The sequence below is a fragment of the Electrona antarctica genome, assembly GCF_951216825.1.
Source record: "Electrona antarctica genome assembly, chromosome: 6".
NCBI lineage: Eukaryota > Metazoa > Chordata > Actinopteri > Myctophiformes > Myctophidae > Electrona > Electrona antarctica.
Genome location: NC_136811.1, coordinates 29,497,950 through 29,508,340, shown reverse-complemented (window position 1 = coordinate 29,508,340; position 10,391 = coordinate 29,497,950). Strand labels below are relative to the sequence as shown.

Sequence of the window (10,391 nt, the reverse complement as noted above, 5' to 3'; positions counted from 1 at the left end):
ACTGAGTCATAACACACAGCAGTTTAAATTAAGGCAATCTAATCGCACAAAATAATCGCTCCCAGTGTGTAAGGACCTTTACACTCATCGCGTTACACGCACGCAGGCACGCAGGCACGCAGGCATGCACGCACGCACGCACGCACGCACGCACGCACGCACGCACGCACGCACGCACACACACACACACACACACACACACACACACACACACACACACACACACACACACACACACACACACACACACACACACACAGTAGTAGCTGCAGTAGTCACAGGTACTGTTTTTTTATCATCACTCCTAGCTTGGTACTCAGTATGGGAGGGCTGATCGTCAGTGGCATATTGCCTTCTGCTAGAACTATGTGAATCGGAAACAAAAGTGAATTACTTCATACACTAACAGCGGTTCTCAACCTTTTCTGGATCTGGGTTCTCATGATGGGTGGGCCACGTGCATTTTCAGAGCATCTTAGCATCAGTTATTTTTTATTGGTATCCCTTTTTTCTTTTCTTTTTTTTAAAGATACTTTTAGGCTTTTTCTGCCTTAATTGATAGAGAGAGTAGACTGACAGGAAATGGAGAGAGAGAGATGGGGAGGGACACGCAGCAAAGGTTTACATGACATTAGCAGCCTAGGTGCCCAGATTGCTACGCCAGCCGTCTAGGCCATTGGTTTCACTTTTTAATATTAATGTTATATCGCCCTTCACCACAACCCCACCCCACGATTATATCTCCCTCTAATCTGAAGAAGAACAGGGGCGTCAAATAGAAGGCAGAGTTTTACTGTGGTGTTGAAAACAGCAGTAATCCTCCATCCATCCTCCTGTCACCCTTGACAAATAAGCCAAGCCCATGAGAGTGCAGAGGGGTTGAGTAAAAGACATTGTCACCTTTCATCAGATGCTTCCTGGCTAAAAGAAAGCTTTCCATGTCCCTCGATCATACTGTACTTTGTCGTACTTTTTGGTGCATTTGTATGGAGCCCTGGATTGGCCAGGGTTCAAAATATATTTTATCTCGCCCGGGCGAGTTATTATCTTGCCCGGGCGAGATAAAATTTATGTTCTTCTGTGGCCACTCACGGGCTCCGTAGTAATGTCCAAACAGGCAGATAATAATAATAATCATGCAGACAGTCATGCATACACATTGTTGTACTGTGGGCCCCGGCCCACAGCTTGAGAACCAGTGTGCTACATAAGTAACAGCTGTCATAAAGCACTACTGATTATGATCAGTACTTTAACAGAAAGAACAAACATAAGCAACAACAACAACAGAATACGTATGCATGGACATTATGTATGAGCACAAAAACATAATATAAAACAAGGATAGACAAGATAAACAAATAAAAATACAAATAAATCAAATTAAAAAAAAAAAATTAGTTTACACGACCAAACATGCAGCATCATCAACCGTATCATAATGTATACTAAGATAGTAAATAATCAAAAGGGCATTAAAGCACTACTGATTGTAAATGTTTGCAATATTGCCCATTTATCCTCACAATGACAGTAGTGGTGTAATGCAACATTAGGCCAGAATATTTTAGAGCCTAGAGTATTTCGTTTTTCTAGACTATTTTATGCACGCACGCACACACACACACACACACACACACACACACACACACACACACACACACACACACACACACACACACACACACACACACACACACACACATTTCTTATCAGTCTCTTTGATAAACAATTTACACATTATAAAGGACTGTTTAGGATTAACAATGTTGGATAGGTACAATGTATTAGTGTGCAGGGATTTCCTTCAACTCTACATTCAAATGGGGGAGTGTGAGTCATCCCTATCTCACGGCCAGTCTCTTTTCATGTTTTATTTCTATATTAAGTAGGAAACAACTCAACCATTCTTGGTTAAAACAACACTTCCATGAAATCACCATATTTTTTACTCTAATTTACTTCTTGAATCTTGTTTTTGGCTCTGGCCAACAGTTTTACATATTTCAATGCTCTAAAAGTTTTTTTAAATTATTTTTTTACATGATTTAATTCAAGCTATTGAAAAATCTTTGAGAATAAGCTCTAAGTTTTGTCCTTCTATAATGAGGTGGAATAGTGCTTGGAGGGTTTTACTGTGTATGTAAATGTATTTTGGTGTTACTGTTGGCACAGTAAAACTACAGTAATCAGCATTACGTTCAGGTTAAGTGTCTTGTACAATAGTGTTAAATGTTTTGAAGCCTTTTGAAGTTTATTGTTTTTGATACATCTGCCAAGACGTAGACTATGCAAAATCACTGAATGAATCTCAGGTACGCTGTATTAATGTCTTTTTTATGTTGTTATACTAGAGTATGATGTCTGTTTCCTTCATCATGATGAAATCCTAAAGAATGTAATGTCAATCGACAAAACCATGCATATCTATTTCCTTGTGTCAGTGTCCTGAAATACAAAAGTGTATATTTCAGTTTCATTAATGCCTGCGGCTTACGGTATTTTGGCTTACGGTATTTTGTGACAATGAGATATACTGTAAATGTGTTATTTGAGCAAATATTGAATTCACTTAAAAATCTAATGACACAAGTCAAGAGTTCTAATGAATAAAAGATAAAGTAAAGATCTAACTTGCCTGGATCTGTTTGAATGGCTAAAATTATACTTTGACTACCGTCATGCATTGGTAAGAAAGGGCCAGGTTGATCTTCCTTGTTAATGTTTTTTCTTCATACAGGATGAATGGTCAAGTAGTCTACAAGATGGGTAATGTGTTGGATTGGATTGCATGTTAACACAGTTATTTGCACATGAGAAAACGGTATGCATACGGTATGGCTTGTACAATTGCAGTTAACTCGGCCACTCGGCCTACACGAAGAATCCCACAACAACCACCTTCACGCTGTAAAGTTGGTGACAGTTGAGTGAACTGGAGAGAGACGCAGAGAGTTGGAAAGGAGAGCCTGACAGGCAGAACCTGAGGCAACTGTGACCGATAGAAATGGTCTCCTATAGTTCCCTTCTCTGACAGAAATAGTGCAGTCCGAGACCACTCCAGTTTGAGACGCTTTCTGTCCATTATATATAGTATATATAATAGACATAATAATCTATTTATATGTGTGAGAGAGGGAGAAAGAGTAAGCTAGTAACAGATAGCAGTACTCTATACAGATATGGTATTAATCACATTGGTGTAGTGTCATATGTGCACACATCACACATGCGTGATCAAATGATCTGACGGTAGCTCTGCGAATCTGTGCTTTGTCAGTTTGACACTGGATTAAACAGCAGTCCAAAGGGAGTTACTGGAGTCTGGAACCCCCCTCTCTCTTTCTCTATACTGTTTGTGTTGAAATAGATTGATGAAAATTTAAACAGGCATGTCTTTGGTTCAGGGATTGTAGGCCATGTTTATGTTTATGTTTATTGAAGGATCCCCATTAGAAACACATGACTGAGCCTCTAGTCTTCCTGGGGTCCTGTCCAGTCGTACCCTGTCATCCTTTATTAACTAGAAAACACAACTAAAAACTAGGTACCCACATCCCCTCTCCCACTAGGTTTCCACTGCAGAAAACTTTGTATTTTGTGCATGTCATTATAAGCAAATTAACACATCTACAAGCTCTCAACATGTTGCATTGTGACGTGAGCTTGTAGATCAGTTATTTTGGTTGCAACACCATCATACAATTAAGTATTAATCAGGTTTATACTATGAAACTGTGACTTATCCTACAAATGGATATTGTTGAGGCAGCATGTTGCCTCTCCTCATATAATCCCTTTAAATATCGGAGCACATTTCATAATTTGTACAAATTCCCCTTATATCTCCCTCTAATCTGAAGAAGAACAGGGGCGTCAAATAGAGGCCAGAGTTTTACTGTAGTGTTGAGAACAGCAGTTATCCCCCATCCATCCTCCTGTCGCCTTGACAAATAAACCAAGCCCATGAGAGTGCAGAGGAGTTGAGTAAAAGACATTGTCACCTCTCATCAGATTCTTCCTGGCTAAAAGAAAGCTTTCCATGTCCCCCTGTCATAGTTTGTCATACTTTTTGGTGCATTTGTCCAAACAGGCAGATAATAATAATAATAATAATAATGATAATAATAATCATGCAGACAGTCATACATACACATTGGTGTACTGTACTATGCTTGAGCATACGGGCAGACAACTCTGTCACATGATTGATTTATCTGTGACACATATACAGTAAACATGTGTATCTCTCACTCTCTCTCTACAGGCTAATTTACACTGTCACACCACCGTTTCACTCGACAAATATGACACATTTTCAGTGAACATCTGTCAAGTGTCGACACGTGATTTTTGTCAAATGACACTTGTCGAACGTGTCATGTGACAAAGTATAAATTAAGCCTAATCATCTGTCCCTTGGTGCTCCCTCTCTCATATGTCTTTCTCTCCCCATCTCTATCTCTTGCTGTCTCTCTTTCTCCCTCTCTCTCTCTGTCTCAATATCCCCTAGTACTTCAGTCTCTACTTTTCTGCCCCCCTCCCCCTCTCTCTGTCTCTGTCTCACTTTCTCTGTCTCTCCCTCTCTCTGTCTCTTTGTCTCTCACGTGTTCTCTCTCCCTCCCCTCTCTCCCTTCCAGTATCCCACCTTTAACCCTCATCCTGCTCATCCTCAGTAACAGGTTGATCCACGAGTCCTCTTCTGACATCCGTTATTCCGGATCTCTCCTGACAGGCTGAGAGTGATGATGATCGTCCAGACAGGAAACCAGGAGACACAAACCTGTCCCATTCTGGAAGATGGATGAGGCGCAGCAACAGGGTTCACCTGCATGAGAATAGACAAAGGTCTAAATTCAACTTTTGCACAGTTGCACTTGTGACTGGTGTACTTATATAACAAGACGGGAGTCTAATAAAGCCATGCCATGGCTCCCATGTGGATGTATTGTGGATCTTGGAAGTCATGTGGCCAGTCCATGACATCAGTCGTCTATGACGGTGGTTCCCAAACTTTTTAGCTGGAGACCCAAAAGAGAAATTGGACGTTTGTCCAGGACCTAAACTAGTGAAAATAGCAGATCTATCAGCTCACAACGTGTCGCTCCACGCTGCATTTTGAGCTTGTTGAGCCGCTAATTTCAGTACTTTAATTTATGGAATTTCTTTGATTTTTCTTTGATTTCTTCACAGAAAGAAATCATTGAATTTTGTTTTTGATTCATTCATTTGCTTTTTTGGGAATGTTTTTTGAAACAATTTTGAAATAATAATTAAAAAGAAAATGTAGGAAACAAAAAAATAAAGGGACCCATAAAAATGTGCCATACAAATGGGTCCCGAACCAGTGTTTTGGAACCACTGGTATATGCCATACAGTATCTGTGATGTATGACTACACACTTCTTTGGCCTACTGGCAGTGTGCACAAGACATTTGACGCTGATCAGTTCATGCCAAAGTTTGGTCAATAATCCATTCTAGGCATTTTCTTCAAATGGAAAATCTGATCTTTTATGAAGATTTAAATAGGAGAAATGGTGCGTTATTGCATAGCTAGACTATTATTCGGTATTTCTTCCAAGTTTTCCTGGCTTACAGTCGATTTTGCTCTTTGGCAATGATTAAGAACACAATATTGCAATTCCGTCTCATTGTTTGGGGATGTTGATCAATCTAGTTCATCCTCTGAGGGATCCTGTGACTTGGATTAGAGGGCAGGTTGTTTGTAGACTTTAGACTATTACTATACTTGGTAGGTGACTGTACCAGTTATGTACTTGAGTATTGGTTTCACTACAGACTTTAGACTACTACTATACTTGGTAGGTGACTGTACCAGTTATGTACTTGAGTATTTGTTTCACTACAGACTTTAGACTACTACTATACTTGGTAGGTGACTGTACCAGTTATGTACTTGAGTATTGGTTTCACTACAGACTTTAGACTACTACTATACTTGGTAGGTGACTGTACCAGTTATGTACTTGAGTATTTGTTTCACTACAGACTTTAGACTACTACTATACTTGGTAGGTGACTGTACCAGTTATGTACTTTAGACTACTACTATACTTGGTAGGTGACTGTACCAGTTATGTACTTGAGTATTTGTTTCACTACAGACTTTAGACTACTACTATACTTGGTAGGTGACTGTACCAGTTATGTACTTGAGTATTTGTTTCACTACAGACTTTGGACTTCTACTCACTCAAAAGACACATTTACACATTACATATTTATTTATATTAGTTACAGATTTTTACATTACTCTAGAATTCATATAGGGGGGACCTGGTTCTTGTTCTTCTGCCACATCTGTATAGGTTACTGTAAAATTAACCTAATATATTTCTCTTAATATCTTTTCTTACCATAGTCTGACCTTGATTGACAACATTTAGAAGGGGTCTTTATGGAGAAGAAACATTTGTATTGTCCTTGCATAAGATTTATTTTACAGAGCTTATGATGCGATGCGTGCACAATAACTGTGCATGAGCTCAAGTGTGTGCACGTGCGTGTGTATGTTTCACAAAATGTAAACAGACAGTAAGACTTCCTGCCTGAAAAGTAGAATGTGAGATTAGAAAGAGACAGACAGACAGACAGACAAGGAGGGAGGGAAGCAGCAAGATAAAAGACACCAAATGGAAAATGTAAGAAAAAAGGGATGCTGACAGCAGGAGAAAATAGGAAGAAAGACAAACGCACTGGAAGACTAAAGAGACACAAGATAAAGAGACCAAATGTAACTACAGGAGGATTTGATAATAGCTGATAGGGACTGAGACAATTATTTCTCTAAATGGAATAAGAACCTGAATGGAACAACAACGCAGATGGACAGAAAGAGGAGAGATACTACTGTAACTTCAACTGACAGAGAATAAACACACTTAATAAGTGGAAGTCACTGTCCTGAGATGATGTACTGTAAGAGGGTGAAGGTCACACTGGGAATTGCACATCCCTTCGTTGGTCATGAGTTGACCCTGCATCACTTGGTTAGTGAGTGGATAAGGATTACACTGAGGGAATCCCAGAGTCAGTGAGTAAAGATAAAACAGAAGGACTGGTCAACTCTCCATTATTAAGGTACAGTTAGACATTTTTTTGTCTTCTTTTGTCTCTATAAATGGTGACTAAATATAGGTAGGTATTCAGATTTTCAACCCTAGACTTTGTTTGGATTGATTGGAAGTAAAAATAACTAATAAAACAAACATTAAGGTATTGAAGGAAGGTATTCAAGGAAGTTAAATGAAGTCTGCAGTCACAAAAAACTGCCTGCATGAAAATGACTACAGAGACATTGTAATATCTAATTTATGGTCAATTGTATTTGTACAATGAAATTGGCTTAAGACAGCGTGGGATCTAAGATTAGAGCTATTCCATCCTGTCTCTCACAGCCCCTCTCTCTGGTTCTCCCTCTTGTTCACACACACAGAGGACTCCCACATTGCTGTGGTTTATTTGGACAGCGTTATTTGTGATGTGCCTCAGAGCCCTCTGCTCTCCTGTCTGTGATGTGCCTCAGAGCCCTCTGCTCTCCTGTCTGTATCGCTTTACAGTCTTTGATGTAAAGGCACAGAGTAACAACAAAAGGGCACCATAGCAATGAAGATGCACTGAAATGGGTTCATGCCTGTTTATTGTATAGAAGCTTTAACAGTATGTATTTTTATATGGGAAGATCTCTTAGAATTTCTAATTATTTTTTTCTTTTAGATCTTCTTTTTTTAAATCAGAAATTATCAAAATTTCATTCCTAACGATTTACATATAATGTAATAATAATAATGTAAACATCAGTCATTTTCTTAGTAGGCCTACCATGAATGTAAAATATTTGCCAGCATCATTTTCCTCTGAAAAATTAAATAATCAAACTTCATCTTTCTGAGACTCACTGGTGGTGGGTCCCAACCCACTCTTTGAAAACCAAGGGTTGAACCAGTAGGCTCTGTCATTTATCTCTATGGCTACAGACTAGAGGCAGTGAGTGGTTTAATACACAATTTCACCTCGGTGATGCTTTTAACGCTGTTTAGTGCTGCTAATGATGATGAAATATCAGCAGTAGAGTGAATAATATCAGGGGATGTTACTGTGAATATACCCATTCATTTCCCTCACTGGCCTTACAGCTGTATGGCTGGGCTGCTCTTGTTATGTTGATGAATCACATTATTCATGTCCCACTCTTAGTTGAGCATGTTATTCTCATTAGTGGGAATCGAATACATTTGTCATTGGCTGGATGGTTATTCTTCTCTGGAAGATTAATTCTGAGCAATGAGTACGCATAGCGCAACAACCATGGGTTCTGAAAACTTTTCATCTTGGGACCTAAATGGAAAATAAAGCTCCCGAGTTGGAGCCAATAGTTACAGCCCCCTGAACCATTTTAGGCTCCCTGTTCAACTTGACACTGCACCAGTGGAATCTGTGATGTTGTTTAATCCTGTGACACGGGACCACATTTCCCCTTTTTGTGCATAATCTCTCAATTTATTATTACAAATATAATTCTAGAGTTTTAGCTTAACCTTTCACTTTTGCATCATTCTGAGGAAGAAATACCAAGGGCACATTTATACCCCCCCCCCCCCCCTCCTCCTCGCTCTCTCTCTTGCTCTCTCTCTCTCTCTCTCTCTCTAATTCACTCACTCCTCTCACAGTACAGTGTCTCTCTTTCTGCCTTTAATTACTTTCTATTTATATTTAGTATTTTTCATGCTGTCTAAAATATTCTGTAAACATTGAGTTTATATATTTTCCTATTATTAACACATACACTGTAGTAGTTGAAAGGTAGCAAGCACAAGCAACCATATAACAAATTGTGGTCGATTTGATACATTCTCATAAGGGTTCATTTGTTCACGGTAGGGAATAATCCTATAAATATGAAAATACTTGTAATGTGTTTAATGTTTAACCAACTTTGTAGTTTTTAAACGCTGGGAATTCAAATGAGGAAAAACACCTGGGAGGAGAACTCCTCTTACTTATTTTAAAAGACTCTGGGATCAGACTTCTGGCTCAGCTGGCTCGTACATTTACAAATAACAAAATTATTTAAATATTTAAAACATCAGTCAATATTTTGTCAATAATTTCGTATCCACACACAATTACCAAAACATATATAATACAAAGTATCACCAAATTCTGCTCTGTATTTCACATCACGGAATTAGTCGTAAATAAACACACTTCCCAAGTTCCCATCTTCATAGAAATAGAATAGAAGAGAAAGAAATAACCTTGCACTTATAGGATGGACATGATGCTGAAGATTTGATGTGTACAGTAACTCTTAGTGACTGTAGTACTGTACACAGTTTTGTAACAGTGTAGTTAAGTGTTTCATGTTTCTCAAAACATTTTAACATTATGAAATAGATCAGATTTTAGTAAGTAAAATTCTGTCAGACATGAGAGAAGAATGAAGATTCTGTGTGTGTGTGTGTGTGTGTGTGTGTGTGTGTGTGTGTGTGTGTGTGTGTGTGTGTGTGTGTGTGTGTGTGTGTGTGTGTGTGTGCGTGCGTGCGTGCGTGCGTGCGTGCGTGCGTGCGTGCGTGCGTGCGTGCGTGCGTGCGTGCGTGCGTGCGTGCGTGCGTGCGTGCGTGCGTGCGTGCGTGCGTGCGTGCGTGCGTGCGTGCGTGCGTGCGTGCGTGCGTGCGTGCGTGCGTGCGTGCGTGCGTGCGTGCGTGCGTGCGTGCGTGCGTGCGTGCGTGCGTGCGTGCGTGCGTGCGTGCGTGCGTGCGTGCGTGCGTGCGTGCGTGCGTGCGTGCGTCTGTGTTCTCTATTTGCACAAGTGGTAAAATGACAGATTTCAATTGGGCACACAATGATAATAGAAAAGACATCCTCTTTTTCCACTTTTTCTTATTGCCAATTACCCCTTCTCCCCATTCACTTGAATGTCAGTGAAACTAGGTAATTTATCCTTTTTGTTCCAAAATAAAAGTGATGGGCTACGTACTGAGACTAATGGGGTTGATTTCAGTTTCCTTCCCAATTATGGAACGCATCCATTCTTTGCATAGTTTCCCAACATTCAGACAGTAAAACCATTTCATCAGAAATTCAGCATAGAAGAGAATGCTCACCATTTCCTTTCTTCACATTGCTCCTAGATCACACATGGGAACAGGGTGGGAGCAACCCTCTGTTTTACCCCTGATGGAAGTGGAGACGTGTGTGTGTGTGTGTGTGTGTGTGTGTGTGTGTGTGTGTGTGTGTGTGTGTGTGTGTGTGTGTGTGTGTGTGTGTGTGTGTGTGTGTGTGTGTGTGTGTGCGTGTGTGCGTGTGTGTGTGTGTGTGTGTGTGTGTGTGTGTGTGCGTGTGCGTGTGTGCGCGCGTGCGCGTGT

The 10,391-nt window shown here is 40.0% G+C and overlaps 1 protein-coding gene across 1 annotated transcript in view; it reads left to right on the top strand.

Annotated features, from left to right (window-relative positions):
* The window catches only part of dgat1b (diacylglycerol O-acyltransferase 1b), a 40,618-nt gene extending 37,996 nt beyond the window's left edge, over positions 1-2,622 (top strand). Inside the window, exon 17 of the mRNA XM_079503273.1 lies at positions 1-2,622. This exon is cut by the window's left edge and continues 433 nt beyond it. The gene's annotated coding sequence lies outside the window, so the exon portion shown is untranslated.
* Positions 2,623-10,391: the final 7,769 nt, after the last annotated feature.